Below are 12,683 nucleotides of genomic sequence, written 5' to 3' on the forward strand. Positions count from 1 at the left end.
TGCAGCATTTCACTTTGGATGTGAGCACTTCCGGAATGACGTCTCGTGTCTTCGCTGATTCTGAATGTACCAGACTAGCACGTTTTTCAACTGTGATAGCATGTCTCATGTACCAATGTGATTTAATTACAGGATGACTAAGCAACATTTCATCAATAGGTACTCCGTGTGAATATACGATTCAACCTTAGATAAAACTGGATCTTTTGGCACAAGCTTTGGAATCAAATTCGAATTCGATGGAAAATTTTTATAAAATCGTCTCTGAATAAGTCTATTGTAAAATATACACTGTTGTAGAAAATTAAAGCAACAAATGCCAAACATCCATGGTTGTTGTCATTTTACCACAAAACAGTATAAAAAGCCTATAGTAAAGTAGAAACAATGTGAACGATAGTGAAAGTAAATAACAGCAACATGCCTAACAGTAGATAAAAATGCTTTTCGTTCTTTCCAACTTAACCGATTTGCACACACATTCCGACAACTGGTTAATGTGCTCAGTATGGGGTCTGAGCAACTCTGGCAACAGTACGGGCGTAACAACAACGACCCATGCTGTGAATGATATCTCATGTTAGGCCATAACGCCCATTCTTCCAGGAGAGCTGCTCACAAGTCTTTGAGAGTGGTTGGTGGTTACTGACGTAAAGCGATCTCTGTCCCTAGTGCCCCCAAGACGAACTGTATGGGTTTCACATCGAGAGAACGAGCAAGTCACGCCATGCGTGCAATACCTTCCGTTTACAAGGAAACGTCAACTGCTCTTGCTCTGTGGTTGGTCATTCTCGTCATTCATTACGAACTCTGGGCCCGCACCACCTCGCAAAAACCGCACATGAGGCCCCAAGATCTCGTCACGATACATGAAAACAGTCATATCTTGACGATTCACCCATACAATTTCATGACGAGGCTTTCATATGTCAACATAATCCCTGTCCACAATATCAGGGATCCTCCTCGCTATCGGTCTCTTTGAGAACTGAAGTCGTGTTCCACGTTCAGTCCAGATGATAATGCGTCGAGAATCACTCTCCAGACCAAATCGGGACTCACGTGTGAAAAGAACATTGGCCCACTGTTCGACGGCCCAGGTGGCATGTTGACCACTCCACTCTAGACGTTCCTTTCCTTGAAGACGCATTAGATGTGCAACCGCAGCAAATCCCCAACAATTTAGCCCACACTGCCGAAGCCTTCTGTAAATCGTTTGTCTCGATACAACACCTCCTGTTGATACTGCGGTGTCATATACCAGGTAGCATGCAGTTATGAGGCAGTACTGTCGTGCCTTTACATCCAAACAACTGCCCTCTCTTTCTGATATCACTCGTGATCGACCCTGCCCTGGTCTTGGCGGTATTGTTTCCGTCTCTATTAATAGTTGCCATATCCGAGAAACAACAGAACGATTCACATTAAACCATGGGGCCTCATCAATTTGCTACTGTCTGCTTCCAGTCTCCTTGTGGTCCTCCACCCTAGATCATTTACCGAGCGAGGTGGCGCAGTGGTTAGCGCACTGGACTCGCATTCGGGAGGACGACGGTTCAATCCCGTCTCCAGCCATCCTGATTTAGGTTTTCCGTGATTTCCCTAAATCGCTTCAGGCAAATGCCGGGATGGTTCCTTTGAAAGGGCACGGCCGATTTCCTTCCCCATCCTTCCCTCACCCGAGCTTGCGCTCCGTCTCTAATGACCTCGTTGTCGACGGGACGTTAAACACTAATCTCTCCTTCCACCCTAGAGAGTCTGGTAGGTGTCTTCTTTGTGCCATACTGCAACGTCGGTGAGTGCACCTACAGCGATTGTGAATATGGGACTACGTGGCAAACACTACCCTGTTTGGTAAGTACGCTCACGTCATCACTGGCGTTTGCCATTTTCCGTGCAGAACACGATTGCACTGACATCTGTTGACAGTTTTTATGATTGCACGGTGAATTAGACACACGATGGGCAAATAGCGGTCTGTTGCTTTAATTTGGACACTAGTGTACATCTACTGAATTGAAAATTTTCTTCTGCCATATTTGCAGTTGGGGATGTGCAACTGCATTTGCATTTTTTGCAGCGGACTTGAAAGTAACTTCATAGTCATAACTGGACAAAAGTAGCGCCCAGCGCTGAAATTGTTGGGATGTCCTTGGAGGAACAGTATTATTTGGTCCAGAAATAGTCACCAAAGGCTTGTGGTCCATAAAAACAATGGATCTGCAGTCGATGATATTGCATATTTGTTTAACTTTTTGACAGCAAAAGTCTTTGCAAGTGCTTCCGTCTCAGTCTGACCATAGTTCCTCTAAGCAAAGCTTACTGTTTTCAACGCAGACTTTATTGGACATTCGAAACCATGTTGTTGATGCGACGAAACAGCGCTGAAGCTCAATTCTGGTACATCAGCTACAGTTGCTAACATTTTGTGTGATTCATGTGTTGTGAGTCATGTAGCATCGAACAAAATTTGCTTTAACATGTGAAGTGCCTGTTGGCATTTGCAGTTCCTATTTCAGTTTTTGCCTTTCCGTACTAACTTGTGAAGCTGTTTGCTTATGGTTGTAGTATGTGGAAGGAACTTCCTGCAGCAATCATTTTGTGCTAATATGGTACACAGTTTCTGGAGGCCTTTTGGAGCCGAAAGGTTTTTAATTACTTTAGTATGCTGCAGCATCCAATACCATGTACAGACAGAATGTGTCCTAGGTAATACATTTTTTATGGAAAGTATATGCACTTGTCTTTATTACATTTTACATTTGCCATCTGCAAAATTTTGAGGACTGGTTCCAAACATCGTGAAACTTCTTCCGAAGTTTTTCTTGAGATAAGGAAGTCGTCCAGGTAGTTCACACCGTTCGGAGATTTCCGAGATAATTATTTTTTGGTGGAAAAAACTCGATGCAATGGCAATCACAAATGTTAACCTCTTATATAAGTATGGAGTGAACGGAATATTAATAACTACGAATCTGTGTGTCGTCGTCCATAAGTATTTGTAAATAGGCATTCTTGGATCAAGGTTTGAAAAGTAGATACCATCAGCTGATTTAAACGTAAATTCTTCCGTTTGAATAAAAATCGCTAACAGATTGTGCACTTACTGTGGCTTTTAAATTTCCTCAGATCTGTAATGAGCCATTTGGTTTCTACACTACCGCAGTTGGTGTTTCTCACTGCCTACTTCTTATCGAGTCTATAACAGTAATATGTTCGAGGCAATCAGTTTCCTGCGTGACTCAATCCTTTAACACATTGAGAACAGAATTCTGCTTCAATGTGATGGGTGCATGGTTGTTTTTAACGGTGCTTCTTCCAGCTTCGAAAAAATATCATATTTTTGCAACAATTTTTGCGACTTGCCAGTGAGAACGTCAGTATGAACCTTCGTGAATGGTGAAGCCAAGAATATCAAATAGATCAAGGCGCAACAAATTTGTTGCTTTCTGAGAAGTGACAACTACTAATTCGGCCTGTCTGGTTAATTGCTTGTGCGCAAAACCCGTAATAAATTGACCTTTGAGCGGTTTCATTTATTCGCTCATCTAAGTAGCCCACCCTGAAATCATTTAATATCGGCGAACCTAATTTCTTGTACGACTGCAGAGAGTGACAAGCCTGTATCAATTTGAAATTGTAATGACACTTTACTAACTCAGAGAGTTGCAGATAGAACCTTGTCATCCACCGAAAAGATTGCATTCACATTACATTTCGAAGGTGAGATGTAATTTAACTGTACATATTCTTTGCGTACATCATCAGGATCTTAAATTTGAATCACTTTGTATGCCTGAGGGTCTTAGTGCGTTGCCTGAGTTGTTTAGTGTTACATGTTTCCGATCTATGTCCTAACTTCTTACCGTAACTGCACTGAACGTTTCAAAAGAAACAATAATTTCCTCGATTTTGGTTACTCCACAGCGTGAACAAGACTTTAATTTAACAGTAGATAATCTGTTTACGGAATGGCAATTCCGACGTGGTACTTTTACGCCCTGTGACTTGCGCAAATCGCCGTGCTGATTGCGTGGACGCACCTTCTACCTTTGTAACGTAAACATGTAAACCGTCTGCACTTCGGAGCGCGTCAACTGCTATCTGACAGCTCACATACCCACCCACTAATCGCATACGAGCGAGATGGAGCAATGGTTAAGACAATGGTTTCCCGTTTGAGAGGACGACGTTTCAAACTCGAGTCCTACCATCATATCTTAGGTTTTCCGTGATTTCCTTAACTCGTCCCAGGAAAATGACGGGATGATTCTTTGAAAGGGCACGGCCGATTTCCGTCCCCATCCTTCACATAATCCGAGCTTGTGCTCCGCCTCTTATGAACTCGATGTCAAAGGGACTTTAACCCCAATCTTCCTTCCGTCCAAATTAAAGATAGACGATTTTGTAAACATAGATTAGTTAGTCTAAGTAAGTCTTTCTTTAGCTCATTATCTAGAGGGTGCATTGTCAGCATATCTCTAGTAAAAGAATCTGCATATAAATTTTCCACATTGCCATTTCACACTGAAATTTAGTCTCCCTAATTAAGCTCTGTAATTGTGCTAGCCACTCGTTATAACCTTGAGTTGGTTTCTTAAAAAGCCCAAAAATTTTATGTCTGGGGGTTGCACATGTATTTGATCCTCAAAATATAATTCTAAATTATTTTTAATTAGCTGAGTACTCGTGCCCGGGAATGTATTTATTCCAGTTCTATTACCTTCACCTTCTGTATGTCCATCTCTTCCACCCTCCTCCCTGTTCATCTTCTCCTCCCCCTCTTTCTGTCCGCCCCCATCCAACCCCCACTCTCTGTCTATCTCCTTCTGTCCCTCCCTTTGTCCGACTGCTGCTCCTCCCTCACTCTGTCCATCTGTGTCTCCCTCGTTTGTCCAGCTCCTGCTTCCTCTTTTACATATCTACTCCTCCTTCACTGACACATCTCTTCCTGCCTCCTTTATTTCCCTCTCACTCCATCTCCTCCTCCCAGCTATGTCCATCTCCTTCTTCCCTTCTCTTCATCCATCTCTTCCTCCCCTCTCGCTTTCTACCCATCTCCTCTTCCCCCTATCACTCTCTGTCCATCTCTTCTTCCCATTCTGTGTCCATTTCTTGCGCTACATCTCTCTGTCCATCTCATCCTCTCTCAAACTATGTAATTGTCCCCAAATCTCGCTGCCCATCTCCTCCTCTTTTTCCCATTTCATCTTCTCCTCTCCCTTCCTCTGTCTATCTCCTCCTCTTCCTTTTCTGAATCCATTTTACACTCCCGTATCTCTTTCCATCTCCTCCTACCCCACACATAGCTGTATACACATCATACAACCCCCTCTCCGTCTGTCCATTTCTTTCTCCCCCAACAACAAAAGAAGTTTGCTGGTTCCTACCCCACACTAATTCTTTCCAGGCAGTAAGTAACACATGCACCAAATTCGGTTGCGATCGATCCAGGTGTTTACAAGGAGCTCTTTACCCAAAGTATTGGTCGAATATGCATGTATTTCACATACATGTAATATATTTGATACTTATTTGTAAACATGTTTCATCTGTATCTCTATTGAATTTCACCCTCTGTTTCATTTTCATGCAGCTCTATGTTTCTGCAATCGTATCTCCTGAACTAAGTATTACAAAATGATATAATTTAGTAGGTACATTCATCGCGAAATATATATACTGTCTGCGAAATCTCAGTGTTATTACGTCGTATCTCGTGAACTGTGCGCCGTACAATGATATAGTTTTGCCTATAAATTTATTTGTATATATCAATACTGTTTTCCACATGTGTGGAGAGTACGGTTAGTAGTAAAGAAGTAATGAATTAAAACGTCATGCCTGATGTAGCAGTTTCCTGCATGAACAGCGAATATGTAGCAAACGATTAGGTATATTCCTCTCATAATTTTATGGGGTTTGCCAACGAGAATAAGGTCTACTGCAAGTCATTAAGTGCTGTTATTCTCAAACTGTATGAATAAAATCTGGTTATTCACCTGCAGTGGGCTACACTTCTTTTTCACCCACACTTTTTTCGTAAGTAGGTGATCTTACCCCACAGCGATTGTTTCCATACAGTAAGTACATGTGTACTAGCCTTGGTTGAAATCAAACCAGTCATTTCGGAGAAGATGTGGAACAGACGTACATAAATATTTACATACAGACAAACAAACATACAAACATACAAATACACGTAAATATTTACGGGTTTCTGAGTGGGATAGAATCACTGGATTGACTTTTCGAGATGACTGTTTGATCAACTGAAGTATATCAGGATCAGCATTAGCAATTGTCAGCTGAGACTTGATGTGTGATCAAATCTTGTTCCCATCGGAAGACATAATCCGGACATTTCTGGCTGAACGCCGGAAATGGTGGCGGAGACATCTTCAGAATGTTTGGCCAGCCATGTCACAAGCAACTCTTACATATTAAAGAGATGCTGAAAAATTAGTATAATGCGCTGCAGCAGTTCTGATTGAGCAGCGTCTGAACAACATCATTCAGAACAGTATACGATAGTCTCTTAAATTACTTGGAATGAAAATGGAATTAGGTGCCCACACACAGATTCAAACAGTAAAAAATCAAGCGCTACACTGAGGTAACATAAGTCATGTGATAGCGATACGCCCCTACACAGACGACGGTATTATCACATACACGAGGTATAAAAGGGCAGTGCATTGACGGAGCAATCATCTGCACTCACGTGGCTCTTGTGAAAAGGTTTTTGGCTTGATTATGGTCGCACGAGAGGAATTAACAGACATTGAATGCGGAATGGTAGCTGAAGCTACACGCACGGGACATTCCATTTCTGAAATCTTCAGTGAATTCAATATTCCGTGATCTACAGTGTCAAGAGTGTGACGAGAATACCAAATTTCAGGCATTACCTCTCACCACGGTCATCGGAGAGGCCGACGACCTACACTTAACGACCGAGAGCAGCGTCGTTTGCATTAATGGTTCAAATGGCTCTAAGGAATATGTGACTTAACATCTGAGGTCATCAGTCCCCTAAACTTAGAACTACTTAAACCTAACTAATCTAAGGAAATCACACACATACATGCCCGAGGCAGGATTCGAACCTGCGACCGTGGCAGTAGCGCGGTTCCGAACTCAAGCGCCTAGAACCGCTCGGCCACATCGGCCGGCCCATTTGCATAACTTGTCAGTGCTAATAGACAAGCAACACTGAGTGACATAAGCGCAGAAATTAGTGTGTAGCGTACGACGGACGTATCCGCTAGGACATTGCCTCGAAATATGGCGTTAACGGGGCACAGCAACAGACGAAAGAAAGGCTTTGCCAACAGCACGACATCGCCTGCAGTGCCTCTCCTTGCCTCCTAACCATATCGCTTGGGCTTATCAGGTGAGTCCCGTTTTCCTTTGGTAAGAGCTTATGGTAGGGCTCGGGTGTGGCGCAAACTCCGCGAAGCCATGGACCTCAATTGTTTGTAAGGTACTGTGCAAACTGGTTTCGGCTCCATAATGGTGTTGGCTCCATTTACAAGGGATGTATTGGGCACTCTAGTCCAACTGAGATGCCTATGACTGGAACTTGGAGACCATTTGCGACCATTCATGTAATTCATGTTCCCAAACAATGTTGGAATTCCAGAATGAGATTTTCACTCTGCAGCGGAGTGTGCGCTGATATGAAACTTCCCGGCAGATTAATACTGTGTGCCGGACCGAGACTCAAACTTGGGGGTTTTGCCTTTTGCGGACAAGTGCTCTACCAACTGAGCTACTCAAGCACGACTCACGCCCCGTCCGCACAGCTTTAGTTCTGCCAGTGCCTCGTCTCCTACCTTCCTAACTTTGCTTGGGTATCTCAGTTGGTAGAGCACTTGCCCGCGAAGGGCAAAGGTCCCGAGTTCGAGTTTCGGTCCGGCACACAGTTTTAATCTGTCAGGAAGTTTCATAATGATGGAATTTGTTATGGATGACAATGCCCCGTGTCACCGGGCCAAAATTGCTCGCGACTGGTTTGAAGAACATTCTGGACAATTCCAGCGAATGATTTGGCCATCTGGATCATCGCCCATCATGAATTTCCTCTAACATTTATGAGACATAAGCGAGAGGTCATTTCGAGCATAAAATCCTGTACGGATAAACTTCCCGCAATTGCAGACGCTATAGAGGCACCATTCCTCAGTATTTCTGCAGGGGATTTCCAACGACTAGTTGAGACCATACGACGTCGGATTCCTGAACTTCACCGGGTAAATGCAGATCAGACACGTTATTAAGAGGTATCACATGTTTTTTGTCACCTCAGAGTAAATTAAAGTGTTGCCATAAAAAATACCAGCTGTACTCGTCCATAAAATCTCTGTGCAAGTTGTATTGGCAGAAGTCTTGTCTTAAATATTGTTGAAATTCATATTCCAGTTATTTTCTTTATCGCCAGTTTATGATACTGGCAGTACAACATCTTGTCGCCAGTTTAATAACCGGGAAAATTATTCTTTGAATCGTACAGTCTCATTACCGGCTTATGTTGTTCTTGTAGTAGTGCGACATACCTTGTCTCGTCGCCATTTTATGTTCTAACAGGAAGCGAACCCACAGCTATAGAGTTCCATGGGTACAGGAATGTGGCCTACTTGCTCGTTTAAGGTCATGCCACGGTACAATATTTCTAAAACGGAAGAACTCTATCAACACATGAGAAACTAAAACATTCAGTTATTAAAATAATATACATCAAAGTATGCTCAGTTCTTCCTTCACGAGAAGACGTGGCACTGATGTAAACCTCTGAACCAAATGTTAACAAAATGGTAGCTAATTACTAACTAATCTAACTGAAGTTCAGTTTGGACTGCAGTCACATAGTTTATATGTTCCATTAAAAGCAAAGGTGGCAACATTAAGAGTACAATAGATATTCCAATGTTAAAAGCTGAGGCGAGAGTGGATAGGTGAGAAGAGTACATTGAAGGTGTTAACGAGGGAAAGGAGTTATCTGATGACTTGATAAAAAAGAAATTGGAGTAGATATGGAAGTGGTAGGAGATCAGCTGTTAAAGTCAAATTTAAAAAAGCTCGGGAAGACTTGATTTCAAATTAGACAGGCGGGACAGATAACTTTCCATCGGAATTTCAAAAATCTTTGGGAAATTGGCAACGAAACCACTATTGAAGTTGGTGTGTAGATAAGTGCGAGAACTATAGCACATGCAGTCTACCAGCTCATTCATCCAAGCTGCTGACAAAGATAATATACAGAAGAATGGAAACTAAAATGAGGAACTGTTACAAGACTATCAGATTGGCTTTACAAAAGGTAAAGGCACCACACAGACAGAAACAAGACTGAAGAAAATTTAAGAGACAAAATGGTTTAAATGGCTCTGGGCACTATGGGACTTAACATCTCAGGTTATCAGTCCACTAGAACTTAGAACTAGTTAAACCTAACTAACCTAAGGACATCACACACATCCATTCCCGAGGCAGGATTCGAAACTGCGACCGTAGCGGTCGCGCGGTTCTAGACTGAAGCGCCTAGAACCGCTGGGCCACATCGGCCGGCATTTAAGAGACAGTCATAGGACTTGCCGACCTGGAAAAAGTGTCCACCAAAATGGTGCAGGATTTTCGAAATTCAGTACAATAACTTTTTAAACTCTGAGAGATGCCTCCGTTGCTGCTTCATTCTTGTCTAACGGTTTTGGAAAAGTTTATTGTTAAGCATAAAGTTCGGATTTTATGTGCCTTACTTTTCCTTTCCTTAGAGTAGAATCCAGTGGGAAACACTTTTCAACCACTGAGCGAACTGTTTTTACGTGACGTTAGACGTTCCCTTTCTCCAAACCGATACACAATGTCCTTCACCTGGGTAAAGAAATCGGTTTCCCATTACGAATGAAAGTGAAGATTTTCCTTTTTTCGCTTGAACACAACAAATCAAACAATCCACGGTAGGAAGCGCCTGATATATACACAAAAAACATGATGTGAAAACATCCCGCGCGTACTGTCAACTATGAGGTCGACAGTGCAGTATTCTTCACTGACAATATCAGTTACATGAAGATGTTGGGATTTTCTAGTGGCATTTGACAAGAGTGTAGCCTCGTACGAAAGTGAAACGAAACGTAGACGATAAGCAGTTCAGATATGAATAAAATATAAGTTTTTGAAATGTCATGCTACAGAAGAATGCTGAAGATTAGATGGGTAGATAGTTTAACTAATGAGGCGGTATTCAACAAAAAGGACCTTTGTGGCGTTACTTGACTAAAGGAAGGTGTCGGTTATTAGCAGACCTTCTGAGATATCAAGGAGTTGTCCATATATTATTGGAAGGAACAGTGGGGGTTGAAACTTGCAAATGGAGACGAAGAAACGAGTACAGTAAGCAGGGTCAAATTGATTTCGGTTTCAGTAGTTACTCGGATATGAAGAGGTTTGTACAGGATAGAGTAGCGTGAAGAGTTACGTCAAATTATTCTTATGACTGAAGACCAGAAGAACGACATTTGTTTATTTCACTGTGCCTGCAGTAGTTAGTTATCCAGTGAAATATCATGTACCCAGTACAATTATGTTGAGATATTATTTTTATTTCGTTTAACTGATGGCAACAGCCAACATTTGTTATAGGGTTAATAGGTTCCCTGCAGAACGTGTTCTTGTGCTGTTGCGAACCCTTTAGTCGCCCATTTAGTTCTCGAATGTTGATATACTGTAAGAACTTCGTCCGAACAAGACAGAGCCAGGGCAAAATCACTACACGTGCAAAGATGAGATGTGGTGCCAGTGCCATAGGCACCCGCCACTTGCACGAGTTCCACCAGCGCCATTGGCAGAGCTGAGGAGGAAGATATCGACGTTGTTTCGGACAATCGCTGGCCGAGTACAATCCGCCAATGACCCGACAACAATGGAGTAGCCTACTCGACAGATAGAAGAGCAGCTCTCGCCCACTTCATTATAGATCATTATGGAGGGTTGACTTTGACAGGGAACGTCGTATGTGAACTCTTAGAAGTGAACAGACAATTGTAAATTCCAATGTCACAAATTTCCCTCCAACCGGTTGCAAATAGAATTTAAAATTCTTTAACTAGTTTTCAACGACAACTAGGGGTGCCTTCTTAGAAGAAACTGTTACCTTACCTAACAATATCACAGGAAGGTACATTAATAGCAGGTAGGCATTAGAACAAACACTTAATTTTTACATATTAAATTTCATAAAAATACTCACATGTGGTAAATAGGAAATTCAAGAGACATCATTCTAGTCAAAACATTAAAACCACAATTAAAACATTTTCCACCTGAATACATAATAGGTACAGTCAGAATTTTAAAACATTATATAAATATGGCACTAAGGGCACTGCAGTGGCATAGGACACGAGTGAGTAACAGTGACTGGACGAGCGGTCCGTAGCAAATAACAACGTGAACATGATATAACTCGAGGCATCTAGTAGCAGAATTTACAGAGGTTTAACAACATTTAAACAAAATTAATGTAACAGTGATTGACAAATTATCAGGATGTAAATCATAAAAGCAAGGGAGAGGAAAACAGTATTTAAGGGCCTAACAAGGAAACGGATAGCAAACATTAGCTATCAGACACCACTAAGTAAAGGCTTTAAGCCATTAAAAATTTTTTATTAGCCGACTGCAGTTGTTCATTTAATATGAGGCCATCATTCAGAGAAATATGTTTGAAGATCTGTAACTCTTCCAAAACGTTTAGTCTAAAACCTTTTCTTTCACAGTGAAAAATTCCGATGTCATGAATTTCCATTTTAAATGTGGTTTTAATGTTTTGACTAGAGTGATGTCGCTCGAATTTCCTTTTAACCACATGTATTTTTATGCAATTTACTTTTTAAAAATTAAGTGTTTGTTCTAATGCCTACCTGCTATTAATGTACCTTACTGTGATATTGTTAGGTAAGGTAACAGTTTTTCTGTAGAAGGCGCCCCTAATTGGCGTTCAAAACTAGTTAAAGAATTTTAAATTCTATTTGCAACCGGTTGGCTAGAAATTTGTGACATTGTAATTAATTATGGTTGCTGATTACAGCCATGTTCAAAACGTCAATTGTAAATTGTATTTGCAATGTTCTGTGAAGCTGACCCACGATTATTTGCACTTAGCCATTGAGGGCCTTTTTTGTGTTATATTACAAGCAGAGCTGGAAACTTTATTACTCAACACGTCCCAAAGATATCATCATCAGTTATCTGCTATATTAGCAGGTCCTTTGCCTCTCCATTTTCTGCGATCCATTGCTTCCTTCTTAAGGCTGCAGTATGTTGTACCGTCCATCATGTCATCCAGTATCTGGAATCTCTTCCTTCCTCGCTTCCTTTTACCTTATACATAACCTCCTGAAACTGTTTTTATCAGTCCGTCATTCTTTCTAAATATATACCCTATCCAAATTCTTTTTCTTCTCTTCATTACATCTAGTAACTGTCTTTCCTCTCCCACTCTTCTCAGTACCTCTTCATTTTTTACTTTGTCCATCCAACTTATTCTTTCCATCTTCCTCCTTGTCCAGATCTCAAAAGCCTCCGGCCTTTCTCTGTCTTTTTTCCTCATAGTCCATGTTTCAGCGCCATGTAGAAGAACACTCCATACAAGACATTTTATGAGTCTCTTTCTGAGTTTT

At 41.6% G+C, this 12,683-nt stretch overlaps 1 protein-coding gene and 1 non-coding gene across 2 annotated transcripts in view; both read left to right on the forward strand.

Moving 5' to 3' along the window:
- The window catches only part of LOC126272901 (cytochrome P450 4C1-like), a 270,136-nt gene that overhangs the window by 91,447 nt on the left and 166,006 nt on the right, over positions 1-12,683 (forward strand). The window lies entirely within an intron of this gene.
- Trnaa-cgc (transfer RNA alanine (anticodon CGC)) lies at positions 1,503-1,575 on the forward strand. The gene has a single exon. It is a non-coding gene; the product is annotated as a tRNA-Ala (tRNA).

The sequence above is a fragment of the Schistocerca gregaria genome, chromosome 5 (assembly GCF_023897955.1).
Source record: "Schistocerca gregaria isolate iqSchGreg1 chromosome 5, iqSchGreg1.2, whole genome shotgun sequence".
NCBI lineage: Eukaryota > Metazoa > Arthropoda > Insecta > Orthoptera > Acrididae > Schistocerca > Schistocerca gregaria.